This window comes from Pinus tabuliformis, chromosome 1_2, assembly GCF_031772625.1.
Source record: "Pinus tabuliformis cultivar Carrire ecotype Pingquan chromosome 1_2, CPIR1, whole genome shotgun sequence".
NCBI lineage: Eukaryota > Viridiplantae > Streptophyta > Pinopsida > Pinales > Pinaceae > Pinus > Pinus tabuliformis.
Genome location: NC_142298.1, coordinates 652874610 through 652888018, shown reverse-complemented (window position 1 = coordinate 652888018; position 13409 = coordinate 652874610).

The following is a 13409-nucleotide window of genomic DNA, read 5'->3' as shown; positions in this document are numbered from 1 at the left end:
AAGGGAACACAGTGATGAGTGGTTTAATTAGCCAGCCTCTTGACCATTACATGTTTTGAGCAGTTCCACCATTGCCAAAACCAGTTGCTACCCTTTATACCACGCGTTCCTCTAGGACGAGTCACCTTTAAGGTCTTTTCTGACTCGTAGAAGTAGAAAACATTGCCAAGTATTTTTCCCTTTTGACTCATAAAGGAAATAAAATGGGGGGTCCACTTTCAAGCTCTTTTTTGACCCTTTAAAAATGAAAATATTGTCGAGCTCTTGTCACTTTGAACTCGTTAACGTCTGTGAAGTGTCATCTACCTAGTATACATTTACCCCTTTGGGATAGATTATTTATGAAAAAGGTATACATTGATCTATCATGGTCAATAGGCTCCCTTGGGTATTGTTTTCTACCTTTTCAGATTCGAGGGACAAATTTACGAAAAGGGACCTCTGGAGTTTTCTTTTACGTTTCTTTTTCAAACTCTCTAAATATGAAAAATACTTAGAGTTTTTCCTATGTCGGACTCGCTGAAACCTGAAGACATTGGACTCGTCACCATGATGAGACCCGAGCTTCTCTTCCCTAGGGCTTATTAAAATTTCACTAGGTTGGATTTGTCCAAAGGACGAACTTATATTGCAAGCATATGCTATCCCCTTCAAGCTTGTTTTCAAAATAATTGGGGTACTTGCCAACAATGGTGGGGGAAAAATTTGGAAAAAAATTGTTGATTAACTACGGCAGCTTGTCACTCTTGAACATCGACACCTTTGTTGCTTCTTGTTGAGTTTGGAACATCCTCACTTTATCATTGGCCTTTTAGGGTTTGGGTTTGTCATTTTGCCTCATTCCATTTGATCCCTGCTGTCTCGGCATCACCATCGATCCCTTGGTACCAAAATGCTGCCACATTACGGAGTCGTGTCGCCGATATGTTCAAAAGCTTAATCCTTCTATAGTTTGTACCCTTACATCTTCCTTTGATTCTGTGTTTCATCCATCTTCATCTTGTTCCTTGTCTCATGTCATTGATGTGGGAAACATTATGTCCCTCCTACAATGAGTCGCTTCCTGTTGACATCAACTCATTATCTAGGAAGTTGATCTAAGAGACTCCTTTCAAGTACCTTTGAGCTTGCATGTTCTTCACATTCAATGGTAGACTTGCATTATTGGTCTTCAATCGGGTGATTCCATAAGTGTTCGACTCCAGATCATTCTTCACACTTTGTGGATTGCACTAACAGTACCTTTAGAACCATTGACATTACTGGTGGTCTCTCTCACGCTTGTTAATGGTTCACATCATTAGTTGGTAATCAGGTGATTTTCTAGTATGCTCGACTGCAGCACATTTATTCGCATATTAGAAATTGTACTATCATCGGGTTGGATTCAAGACCCTACACTCAAATTATATAAGTTTAGGCTATAGGGATTGGTTCGTGATTGCATACATGACCTTTTGATTGGATGGTTGTGACCATGCCCGAGTCTTTCTGGATGGCTGCATCCATACCTATGTTTTCATATGGTCTTATCGACTAGATGGATGTGTCCATACCACAAACCAATTCTATTTGTCTTTCGGATGGCTACGCCCATGCATAGGCTACATGTATTTATTTCACTATCAGATATATCAGTTGTATTTGAATCTATAGGTTCTCTGTGATGGTGTTCTAATTCGTTTATGGTTTCAAAAAGCATTTCACCCCTCTTACTCTCTCAACCTTCATGCTTTAGGGGGCATCTGTTACATAAGATTTTGTCACCGACCCCGCATCCCTTGCTCTCGGGTAGAGTCGGTCCCTAAATGGGATCTGTTATGTTTCATACATCAACAAATGTGTCCACATCTTCCAAATCATTCAAGAAGATTAACAATTCTCTTTAATCCTGAGGATTGACCCTTTTTACCCATGTTCCAAGATCATCGCAAGACAACCTCATTCTTCCTGCGACAGTAACCTAGAGTGGACTAGAACGTTGTGACATCTCTTGGAAATAATACTGAGAGGGGGGGTGACTCAGTATTATTAGATCAATAAAACTTTTTCATTTCCATACTTAGATACATATATGCTACTTCATTCAAGGGAAACTGCGTGTATATGCAACTGTGTCTAAAGCAACTAGCGTATATCCAAAATACTTATGATTCAATTAATCCATTAAATGTGGATATTTAGTTACTATATCAGAACTTCATTAACCATATGAACAGCAAGCAGGTGCAGTAAAATAGAACAGATCATCACACACAAGAAGCACACATGAACACCATGATATAAGGTGGAAACCCAATGTGGGTGAAAACCACCTACTGCAATTCGTTTCTATCTTCCTTTATTAAGAAACTTCTTTTACAATGTACTGGTGCAGTCCTTTACCAGCACGTAGGCTACAACCTGCGGAAGGCTACAACCTTCTCTCGTTCTCCACACTCTCCTAGAAGGGAGCTACAACCCCCTTAGCTCTTGTACTAGATAAGATACTAGTATGTAGGCACCAACCTACAATCTTCTCTCCTCCGGGTACCATGATTCATACATTTTCAGACTGGATACTCCTGAAGCACAACACTATACTCTGAAGGCCACATTTCATCAAATTTTCATACGAGACCCATAACTATCATTGAAGCTCAAAACAATCACTACTAGCATCATCAATTTTTGAATCACTGAAACACTAAAACTCTGTCATCAACACAGAACTCTGCAACAACAATCAGAACCAATTGTACCATCAAAATTATGCATCAGAGTGCATGTGGTACTTGGAAGTGCCGAACCTGCGTGTATACGCAACTTCATCAAGATGAACCAGCGTATATGTCATTAATCACTTATTCATAACTTTGCTACACTTCCTGACTTCAGACATAACCAGATCATGACATATACAAGGATAATATACGTGTTATCACCTAGATCTAGTCCATCAGATCTCATAAATATGAGTCATTATGATCCTGATCCAATATTAGTTCTCATCCATCAATACTGAAGCTAAACATAAACAACCAAACAAGATATGCAGAATACTGACACCTTTAAACTGTCATCAGAACCCTTCAACAACCAGAACCACCTGTAACTTCAAATATCATAGCTGAAAAGGTATACGCTACTACTATGAACTCAACCTGCGTACATATGCACTTACACCAAAGCCAACCCTCGTACAGATCTATAAATATTCAATCATGACTTGCAGCGATTTCAAACTTAAGTTATACCCAGTTCAAATTATTACAAGCGTCAGTATACAGATCTAGAATAAACATAATCAATCATATAGAGATAGTTCATATCAAACCATTTGATCATGATCTATCCTTAGATCTTGTTCTCCATCCACTAGTGAGATCCCTCCTTAGCTCAAATCAAGCAATGCATCATCAACCCATATCCTGCATACTGGATCTTATCCTTCATCAAATATTCAAGACTTTTTCCAATCCATAGCTCAATACCACAGTCCAAAACCATAATAAATCAATACCAAGAGCCCAATACTTGGGATCAACACACTTGTCGAGATACCATGGTCCAAAACCATAGGTTCAAATGCCGAGGACTAACTACCACGGACCAAAAGTAAGCTTTCCAACATGTACGCATTTTTCCGTGCATGAAACTACGTGTATACCCTACTTGGTATATAGCGAACCTGCGTATACGTGACTTGGTATATAGTGAACCTACGTGTATACCCTACTTGGTATATAGCGAACCTGCGTATACACGACTTGGTATATAGTGAACCTGTGTGTATACCCTACTTGGTATATAGTGAACCTGCGTATATACTCTTCTTTCTTCATTCTTTGTAGTCTGATCATCAGTTCTTTGCTACTGACCTGCTGCACTATAATTTGTCATTTTGCCATCAAGGACAACACTTGTCTCATAATTCCAACAATCTCCCCCTTTGGACTCGATGGCAAAGCTAACTTGTCTTACTTAGAACTTGATCTTCTTATTCCTTTGAGCTAACCTGCATCCCATGCATTTAGTCACATCTGTAGATTGATCCAGTTATATGTAAGTGAGATGTTCTTCTATGAGAGGGTTGCCATCAAGTACAACATATGCATCATAATGCCAACAATCTCCCCCTTTGGACTTGATGCCAACAACACCAAATCACTCTCCCCCTTTGACATCAAGGGCAAAGGGCGGGCCAAGATATTCTATTTATTTTGATAAACATTCCGTGGACCATACTCTCCCTGAGTACCTGCTGAAATCTCTGAATGAGCTCCCCCTTTGTATGTGCCAAGGTGTACCAATCTGATCATGCTCCCTCTGAGTACATGCCGAAATCTCTGCTCTGCTGAAGTGTGCTTTTCATGCTCCCCCTGACTATAAGCAAGGTCTGCAAAAATATGTTTTACAAGAAGAACATGACTCTATCATAAATGACCTTCCTATCACCAAGGACTCATACATACACCCATTTCCCAACCAAGTGGGGATATACTAGAATTGACTCATCCACCCAACCAAGTGGCGATACATCAAAAGTTTACACATGATAAAACAAGAACATTACATATTCATCCCAGGCATAGTGGGGAAACCAATATAGGCCGTTACATGACCTTGACACCGTGAAAGAGATACCACAAAAGAGATATATGAGATAGAGACGAAATATCTAGAGCAAGACTTATGAAAGTCAGCAATAACTAATATTGGTAGCATCTGTCAATCACCATTCAGATCAGCGACCAAGAGATCCTTCTGTTCTCCTTTCGCCTTTGTTCCACCTGAAACCAACAACAAATGTGAACTAGAACCAAAAGCTTCTAAGATAATGCCAACAATGCATCATTGGAAGTTTATCTGCTCCCCCTGAACCTGTGCCAGATGGTCTCTGTCAGACCCATATCAAAATCTTCTCATTCTGAGTTTGACCCATTGATTTCCTTCAAATTATCATATACACGACTGTATCCACATAAACAAGCATATATACGTGGATAGTCCTTATCCAACTCGCGTACACAAATTTCCATATCAGCAACCTGTAAATGTCTTGTAACAAGGTATGTCTGAACATAGATGTCAACTCCTCCTTTTAAAACATCATCATGAAATCATTCTCATTATATGTGAAACCACCATAGCCATTACATCAACGTCAAGATCTACATGATCCAAGTATCATTACTTGGGAACATCTGCATCAATCAACATATGTAAGTATCAACCTATCATCATATAGATAAGAACTCATCATCATGTCTCCAACAAGGCAACTTTGAGTAGTCATCCATGTATCAGCACTATGTATCTTGAGCTCAAGCTCATTTGACAAAACTTCTTGATATGATCAACAGCAACAATCCTTATCCACATGAGTGCCTGCATCATAACTGTATGATCTTTATGCATATGACGACAACAACATATGAGTGACTCATCATCAAGTGAGGAAGATGTGTATTCAAGCTTTGTACTTCTCCTTATCCTTATGAAGATCACCATGTAAGCACCATATATGCATCATCAAAGAATCAACCATAAATCTGATCTGAACATCTACTATGTAACCCCAAGAATCATATGAGATTTTATCATAGACAACTCACAATCACATCATAGCAAGATATATCATTTAGCCATATAAACATCATCACCAAGGCTATTAACCATAATGTCAACAATGCATTATTAAAGGCATATGCTCCCCATCAACCTGAGCCATCTGTTTACTGTTAGATCTGATCATGCATATATCAGCAATAAGCATCAAGACATCATCATCAAGTTAGGATCAAACCCTTCTAAACATCTTACAAGTATCAAGACATTTCCACACATCCTCAGCAGACTGTAATCATTATCAAACAGAGAAAATAATGGACTGAAACATAACAAATCCTTTTCCTGAACCTGTCCCTACTGCATTTCTTCAGATAAACATATACGTGACTGTGCAGTATCCAACTCGCGTATATACACGACTTCCCTTTATGGAACTTGCGTATGAGATTTAGGACACTGAAGTTTTATACTTTCAGCTCCCTCTGAGTCTATTATGTCTGTGTTGTGCTGTGTCTGAGTACATTGTGCTGTGCCACATCTTTCTAACTGTACTTCCTTCTTCTTCCATATCTTCAAGTGTGATGATGTTTTCTCCTTTTGGTGTGATGTCCGTCCTTTGTTCCTGCATTCCTTTGCTATATGTCCAAGCTTGTTACATGCATAACATCTTACATGTTTCATTTTTCTCCTATAGCAATCAGTAGCTTTGTGACCAAACATATTGCAAGCAAAGAAATATCCATTAGAGTACTTTGAATGTGATGATCTTTCTGCATGATGGTCTTGAACCCTTCTTCTTCCACATCTAGCTGCAACATGTCCAAGATTATGACATACATAACATTCAACATTATTCATAGGAGGAGTAAAAGATTTTCTTTGAGGAATCTCTTTCCTTGATTGTTGATGGGGTTGACCTTTCATCTCCTTGTTGATCATTTTAGATTTCTCTTTAGAGTTCCTTGCCTCACCTTGTGAACTAGATTCACCTTCAATAGATTCATGGAAACCAAGACCAGTCTTGATAACAGGAGACCTTTGACTACTAATAATATCATCCAAGGCTTTAGTACTATCTTGAAATCGCAACAGTTTATCCGTTTCTTCTAATTTACCTTTCAAGATATTTACCTCAACTTGAAGTTGTTCTTCCTTTTCTAGACATTGCTTCTTCATGTCTTCTTCAATGTTCCTTCCTTCTTCTAACTGATGCCTTAGTTTGAGAATCTCCTTTTCTTGTTCTTCATTCAGATCCTGCTGCATTTGACAAATTCTGAAGGCACATTCTAGCTGAGATTTTAAGCTGATAACTTCATTTACCTGTTTTTCATTAGCTTGGAGTAGATCTTTATTCTGCTTCTTTGATTCTTCAAGATCTTCCTTTAGTGAGCGGATCATGACTTCAAGACTTTCATAGTAACTGGATCTATCTCTGAGTTTCTTGATTGTTGTGTTCTTTTCAATGACTTCATTTCTTAGAGATGTTACTTCATCCTGCAACTTTTGATATTTGTCCTTGAATAACTCTAGTTGAGTCTTTAGTCTAGTAGCAGCTTCTTTGAAGGCACCATCCTTTATGTTCAAAAGTTCTTCTTGAGTTCTAATTTTGTTTGTCAGACTTTTAACTTCTGCCTCTATTTGATATCTTTCTTGTTCACCCATAAGAGAAAATTCAGTTGTTTCTCTATCACTTTCATCTTTTCCAAATGGATAGATAGCTGGAACATCAGAGGATAGAAAATTCATACCTGATAGTTCATCTTCATTCTGAAATGATTCTGAATCTGATTCTGAATCTGAAGAGCTTCTTATGCCTAATCCCCAATCGATTCTCCCACTGTCATAGTTCTTCTGAGATGTCTTCTTCCACTTATGTGCTTTCTTCTTAAGCTTCTTTCCCATTGTTCCACAGATCTCCTTTAAGCGATCAAGCCTCTACCAAAGGACATGCTCTGATACCAGTTGTTGGAAATAATACTCAGAGGGGGGGTGAATCAGTATTATTAGATCAATAAAACTTTTTCATTTCCATACTTAGATACATATACGCTACTTCATTCAAGGGAAACCGCGTGTATACGCAACTGTGTCTAAAGCAACTAGCGTATATCCAAAATACTTATGATTCAGTTAATCCATTAAATGTTGATCTTTAGTTAGTGTATCAGAACTTCATTAACCATATGAACAGTAAGCAGGTGCAGTAAAACAGAATAGATAATCACACACAAGAAGCACACATAAACACCATGATATAAGGTGGAAACCCAATGTGGGTGAAAACCACCTGCTGCAATTCATTTCTATCTTCCTTTATTAAGAAACTTCTTTTACAATGTACTGGTGCAGTCCTTTACCAGCACGCAGGCTACAACCTGCGGAAGGCTACAACCTTCTCTCGTTCTCCACACTCTCCTAGAAGGGAGCTACAACCCCCTTAGCTCTTGTACTAGCTAAGATACTAGTACGTAGGTGCCGGCCTACAATATTCTCTCCTCCGGGTACCACGTTTCATACATTTTCAGACTGGATACTCCTGAAGCACAACACTATACTCTGAAGGCCACGTTTCATCAAATTTTCATACTGGACCCATAACTATCATTGAAGCTCAAAACAATCACTACTAGCATCATCAATTTCTGAATCACTGAAACACTAAAACTCTGTCATCAACACAAAACTCTGCAACAACAATTAGAACCAACTGTACCATCAAAATTATGCATCAGAGTGGATATGCTACTTGGAAGTGCCGAACCTGCGTGTATACGCAACTTCATCAAGATGAACCAGCGTATATGTCATTAATCACTTATTCATAACTTTGCTACACTTCCTGACTTCAGACATAACCAGATCATGACATATACAAGGATAATATATGTGTTAGCACCCAGATCTAGTCCATCAGATCTCATAAATATGAGTCATTATGATCCTGATCCAATATTAGTTCTCATCCATCAATACTGAAGCTAAACACAAACAACCAAACAAGATATGTAGAATACTCACACCTTTTAACTGTCATTAGAACCCTTCAACAACCAGAACCACCTGTAACTTCAAATATCATAGCTCAAAAGGTATACGCTACTACTATGAACTCAACCTGCATACATACGCACTTACACCAAAGCCAACCCCCGTACAGATCTATAAATATTCAATCATGACTTGCAGTGATTTCAAACTTAAGTTATACCCAGTTCAGATTATTACAAGCATCAGTATACAGATCTAGAATAAACATAATCAATCATATAGAGATAGTTCATATCAAACCATTTGATCCTGATCTATCCTTAGATCTTGTTCTCCATCCACTAGTGAGATCCCTCCTTAGCTTAGATCAAGCAATGCATCATCAACCCATATCCTGCATACTGGATCTCATCCTTCATCAGATATTCAAGACATTTTCCAATCCATAGCTCAATACCACGGTCCAAAACCATAATAAATCAATACCAAGAGCCTAATACTTGGGATCAACACACTTGTCGAGATACCATGGTCCAAAACCATAGGTTCAAATACCGAGGACTAACTACCACGGACCAAAAGTAATCTTTCCGACATGTACACACTTTTCCGTGCATGAAACTGCGTGTATACCCTACTTGGTATATAGGGAACCTGCATTTACGCAACTTGGTATATAGTGAACCTGCGTGTATACCCTACTTTGTATATAGCGAACCTGTGTATACGCGACTTGGTATATAGTGAACCTGCATGTATACCCTACTTGGTATATAGTGAACCTGTGTATATACTCTTCTTTCTTCATTCTTTGTAGTATGATCATCAGTTCTTTGCTACTGACCTACTCCACTATAATCTATCATTTTGCCATCAAGGACAACACTTGTCTCATAATGCCAACAATCTCCCCCTTTGGACTTGATGGCAAAGCTAACTTGTCATACTTAGAACTTGATCTTCTTATTCCTTTGAGCTAACCTGCATCCCATGCATTTAGTCACATCTGTAGATTGATCCAGTTATATGTAAGTGAGATGTTCTTCTATGAGAGGGTGGCCATCAAGTACAACATATGCATCATAATGCCAACAACATCGTCGCAGGGGTACATCCATTATCTATGACAACTGGATTTTAGGGCTCGTCGCAAGTCCTAAATATCCTTATTGCGACGATATCTCTGAATACACTATTGCCCAACGATGTCGTCTCTGAGTCCTAGTGTTTGACTCACGACGGCCCAGATATGGCGAATTAGTTTAAACATAATGCTTCTAGGTGGTTCGGGAACTGGTTCTTGGGTTAAGGAAGTTCACCTTTCCTCCTTTGAGATGGTGTTTTTACCTTTTGAGAAATCTCCCTTGGAGATAAGCTCCCTCTCCCTCATTTATGGAGGCTCCTCCTCTTATAAAAGCATTCCCCATTGCTATGATCAAGTAGTTTTTGGTATTGAGCAAATTAGCTAGTTTTGGTGTGAGATTGATTGTTTGCAGTGTGAATTACTGATAGTCTAGTAATTGGTTATTGATTGCCTTAGCCTTATACTAGTTCTTTTAGGTGAGAGAGAGAGAGCTATTAGCCTTTTGGGAGACCCTTTTGAGAGTGAATGCTTGAGGAAACATACTGGCTGGACCCTTCGAGGAAGCTTGCGACATCAAGGCTTGGTTGTAAGCTTTGCTTTTGCTCATATTAATACAATTAATGGTGATTTCCTATGTCATGTGTAAAATATATTTGATAGCTTATGGTTCCTCGACTATGTAAGTGAATAGTTCATTGTTGTGCTCTATTATGTGTTTTGTTGTTCCCTTATGTTGTTTCAAGTGAATCACTCATCAAGGAGAAGGGAATGATAGCTGGAGCAGCGTAATGAAGACTACATCAAACACCAACATAAGGTAGGCTCTTTCAATGATGACTATTTAAGGAAATTAGCTATTGTATTTGTCTTGCTATGACTAGACCCACTCTAGGGCTAGAGGGGTAGCCTCTGTTTGCAGAGGTAACATTACCTACATCACAGTATGGTAATTCCTTGACCGCAATTTCACACAAACGAAAGTAAGATAACTCTATTGGTAGCAAGGGTGTGACAGCTGCAGTGAGCCAAGGAAGGTGCATGAGAGGTTCTAACACACGGGGGTTGCGATGAGTGCATCCCTTGGAAACCTGTGATAGCACACAGTTAAGAAGTGAAAACATGAGCAAAGATACATCACAACATGGAAGGAAATTTAGCAAGCATTCCAATGTGATGGTTCAACCAACAACACATTTTAGAAAGATTCATACATACATACACAGATTTCTATACATGAATGCGTAAGAAAACCATTACATATATCATTTAGAGTAAAATAGATAGCATAGAATATAATACAACATATGCATGAAATGTGCTAGCTCTTGTTATATTAAGAAGTGTAAGTTCCATTCATACAATACATCTATGTCCAACCACTAGTTATGATAGCGAAACGTTACAACCACAACCGCCTGCTCCTCCAAAGAGATGTACAAGCTTTGCGCAGTGGATAACCCAAGGCTCATTAAAATACTCTCCAAGCTCTCCAAGATAGTCTTATCAGAAGCTTGGATGACCAAAAGCCTATACACTGAGTTATGAGGGACTATTTATAGCAAAGGGTGGGGTGACCCTTGACATTCCCCTTTGTTACAGTTCAACTACACTCATGACTCTTCATCTACTCTATGGATGTTACATCCAACTATTGACATCTGAATTACACTTGACATGATATTACATTACAATGCACATGTAGCCATGTGAGACAAAATGGCTTGAGAAAGCCATGCTAGACATCACTCTGACTTAGACAACCATGGAAGTCCAACTCCTCAACATCCTCATGATGATCAATAGCAACATACTGATTCCAAGCTCGATAGTCCTTGATGGTGTCCATGTGCTCCAATGTGATATCTTTCTGGAACCTGACTCTTACCTCCATAGCATCTGGGTACACTGTTTGGGATCCTCTATCTAACTTGTCTGTAAGCATGCGCATCATTGTCTTTAATGCGGCTGGACTAGCAACGTACATATGCATGATGTCTGCACTCACGGCCAAGTCTGGGATGGTAGAAATGCACATCAACTCATCGAAGTATGAGCCAAGATCTAGTCGGACCTGTGCCTTTTTCTTTGCATGGATGAGAGTCCCAATAGATGTGATCACATGTGCACACACGAAAACATCCATACTCTTGAACACACATGCATGGGAAGCTTGTATACTAGTGATGAGTTGCGAGAGCTCTTCATAGTTCCGGATCTGACTCTGGATACATGCCTTCAGCTCGACCACACTAGCCTTCAACATCTTATGCAAGTGAAGCGGGGTTCCCTTATATCTCATCATCCATAATTGCATGTAATCAACAACAACATGCAATTTCGTCAAGATACATACTCTTATAGCACATCGCTGCTAGCATCCATTGAGATGGATGACTGCCTTATGCATGGTGCCAAACTTTGAGTACTATGCTCGCATAACTGTGTCAAGGGACACTACTTCATCTAGTATTTCCTTCTTCAATTCAGCTTGGGCAAACACCATAACCAACTCTCCTCCTTGCTTAGTCATCTGTAGTTCCTTAGCCATTCGCTAATTTTTAGCTATCAGAAAGTGAACACTTGAACTAGTGGCTTTAGCATACACTCTAGTTGCATCGGCCAAGGCTGTTGGATCATTTGCATACGTCATACATGATCATTCATTCCTCAACTTGCATAGGAGATGTATGATTATCTGGAGTTGACACTCTACAATACTACAAAACTCTATGTTGAGACTCATCGAATGAGATGTTGTGCATTTCTCCTTCTGGCTGATCTCTGAGGATCTCAGTGCCTCCTCAGTCACTGGATAATTTATCATCATCTAGATGCATTGAAGCAGGTAAGTCGACCTTTTGGTGTTGAGGCATAAGGTCATTTTCCTATTCCAATTCACGTTTCTCCATATCTGTATCCAACTATTGAAATGATTACTCTAATTCATGAGTTAAGACCTGCTCCTCTGATGGTTCACCATGTTCTCATGATGCCAGCTATTCTGATGAATCCACAACCTCTACGGGTGCTATTTCATCTGTTTTCACATGTTGCAGCCCCTGCTGTACCTGTTGTTGCTGCACTTCCTTCTATTGTTTGCGCAACTCATTTTTCTTCCAGAGTTGCTCCTTCACCTCATGCAACTCCTTCTCTTCTTCCTCCATTATTCTCTTCTCCCTCTTCCTTTACACGATTTGCTTGTCGCGATGTTGCCTCTTCGCCTCTATAGCCATAACTACTTTCTCTACCAATGGATTTTCTCGATACCTAAAACTTTTCTCCTCCTCCATGTGAACGACAATCTTCCTCTTGCCCTTGTCACACACTTGTATGCTTGCCTCTACTGCTACAACTTCTGATGCTAGAGCTCTCTAGGATGCTGCTTCACGTTGCTTCACTAACCACTCCACAATGAAGCCGACTAGTTCATTGAGTCTGGAGGAGCAATAACAATATCTCCATGGGTCCTCCTCCACCCAATGACATGCCCCGTGGATCCAGTTGAACCACACTCTCATGTAGTGATCTTTCACAATAAAATGTGGGTCATAAGGATTGTAACTTTGGAGGTCGATTGGATACTTCTTCTTTAGTTCTACTTCGACATATGCTTGCTTGAAACTCCGAATCTCATATAACCTAATCTGCAATGGAAGAGTGGGCCAAGCGTCCTTCTTCTTCCGGTGTAGTCTAGATGTCAAGCCTGCAGAGATGTGATATGCTACTTCCTACATGACAAGTATGTCCAAGGAAAACTTTGGTAGAACATGCAGAGGATTCTCTA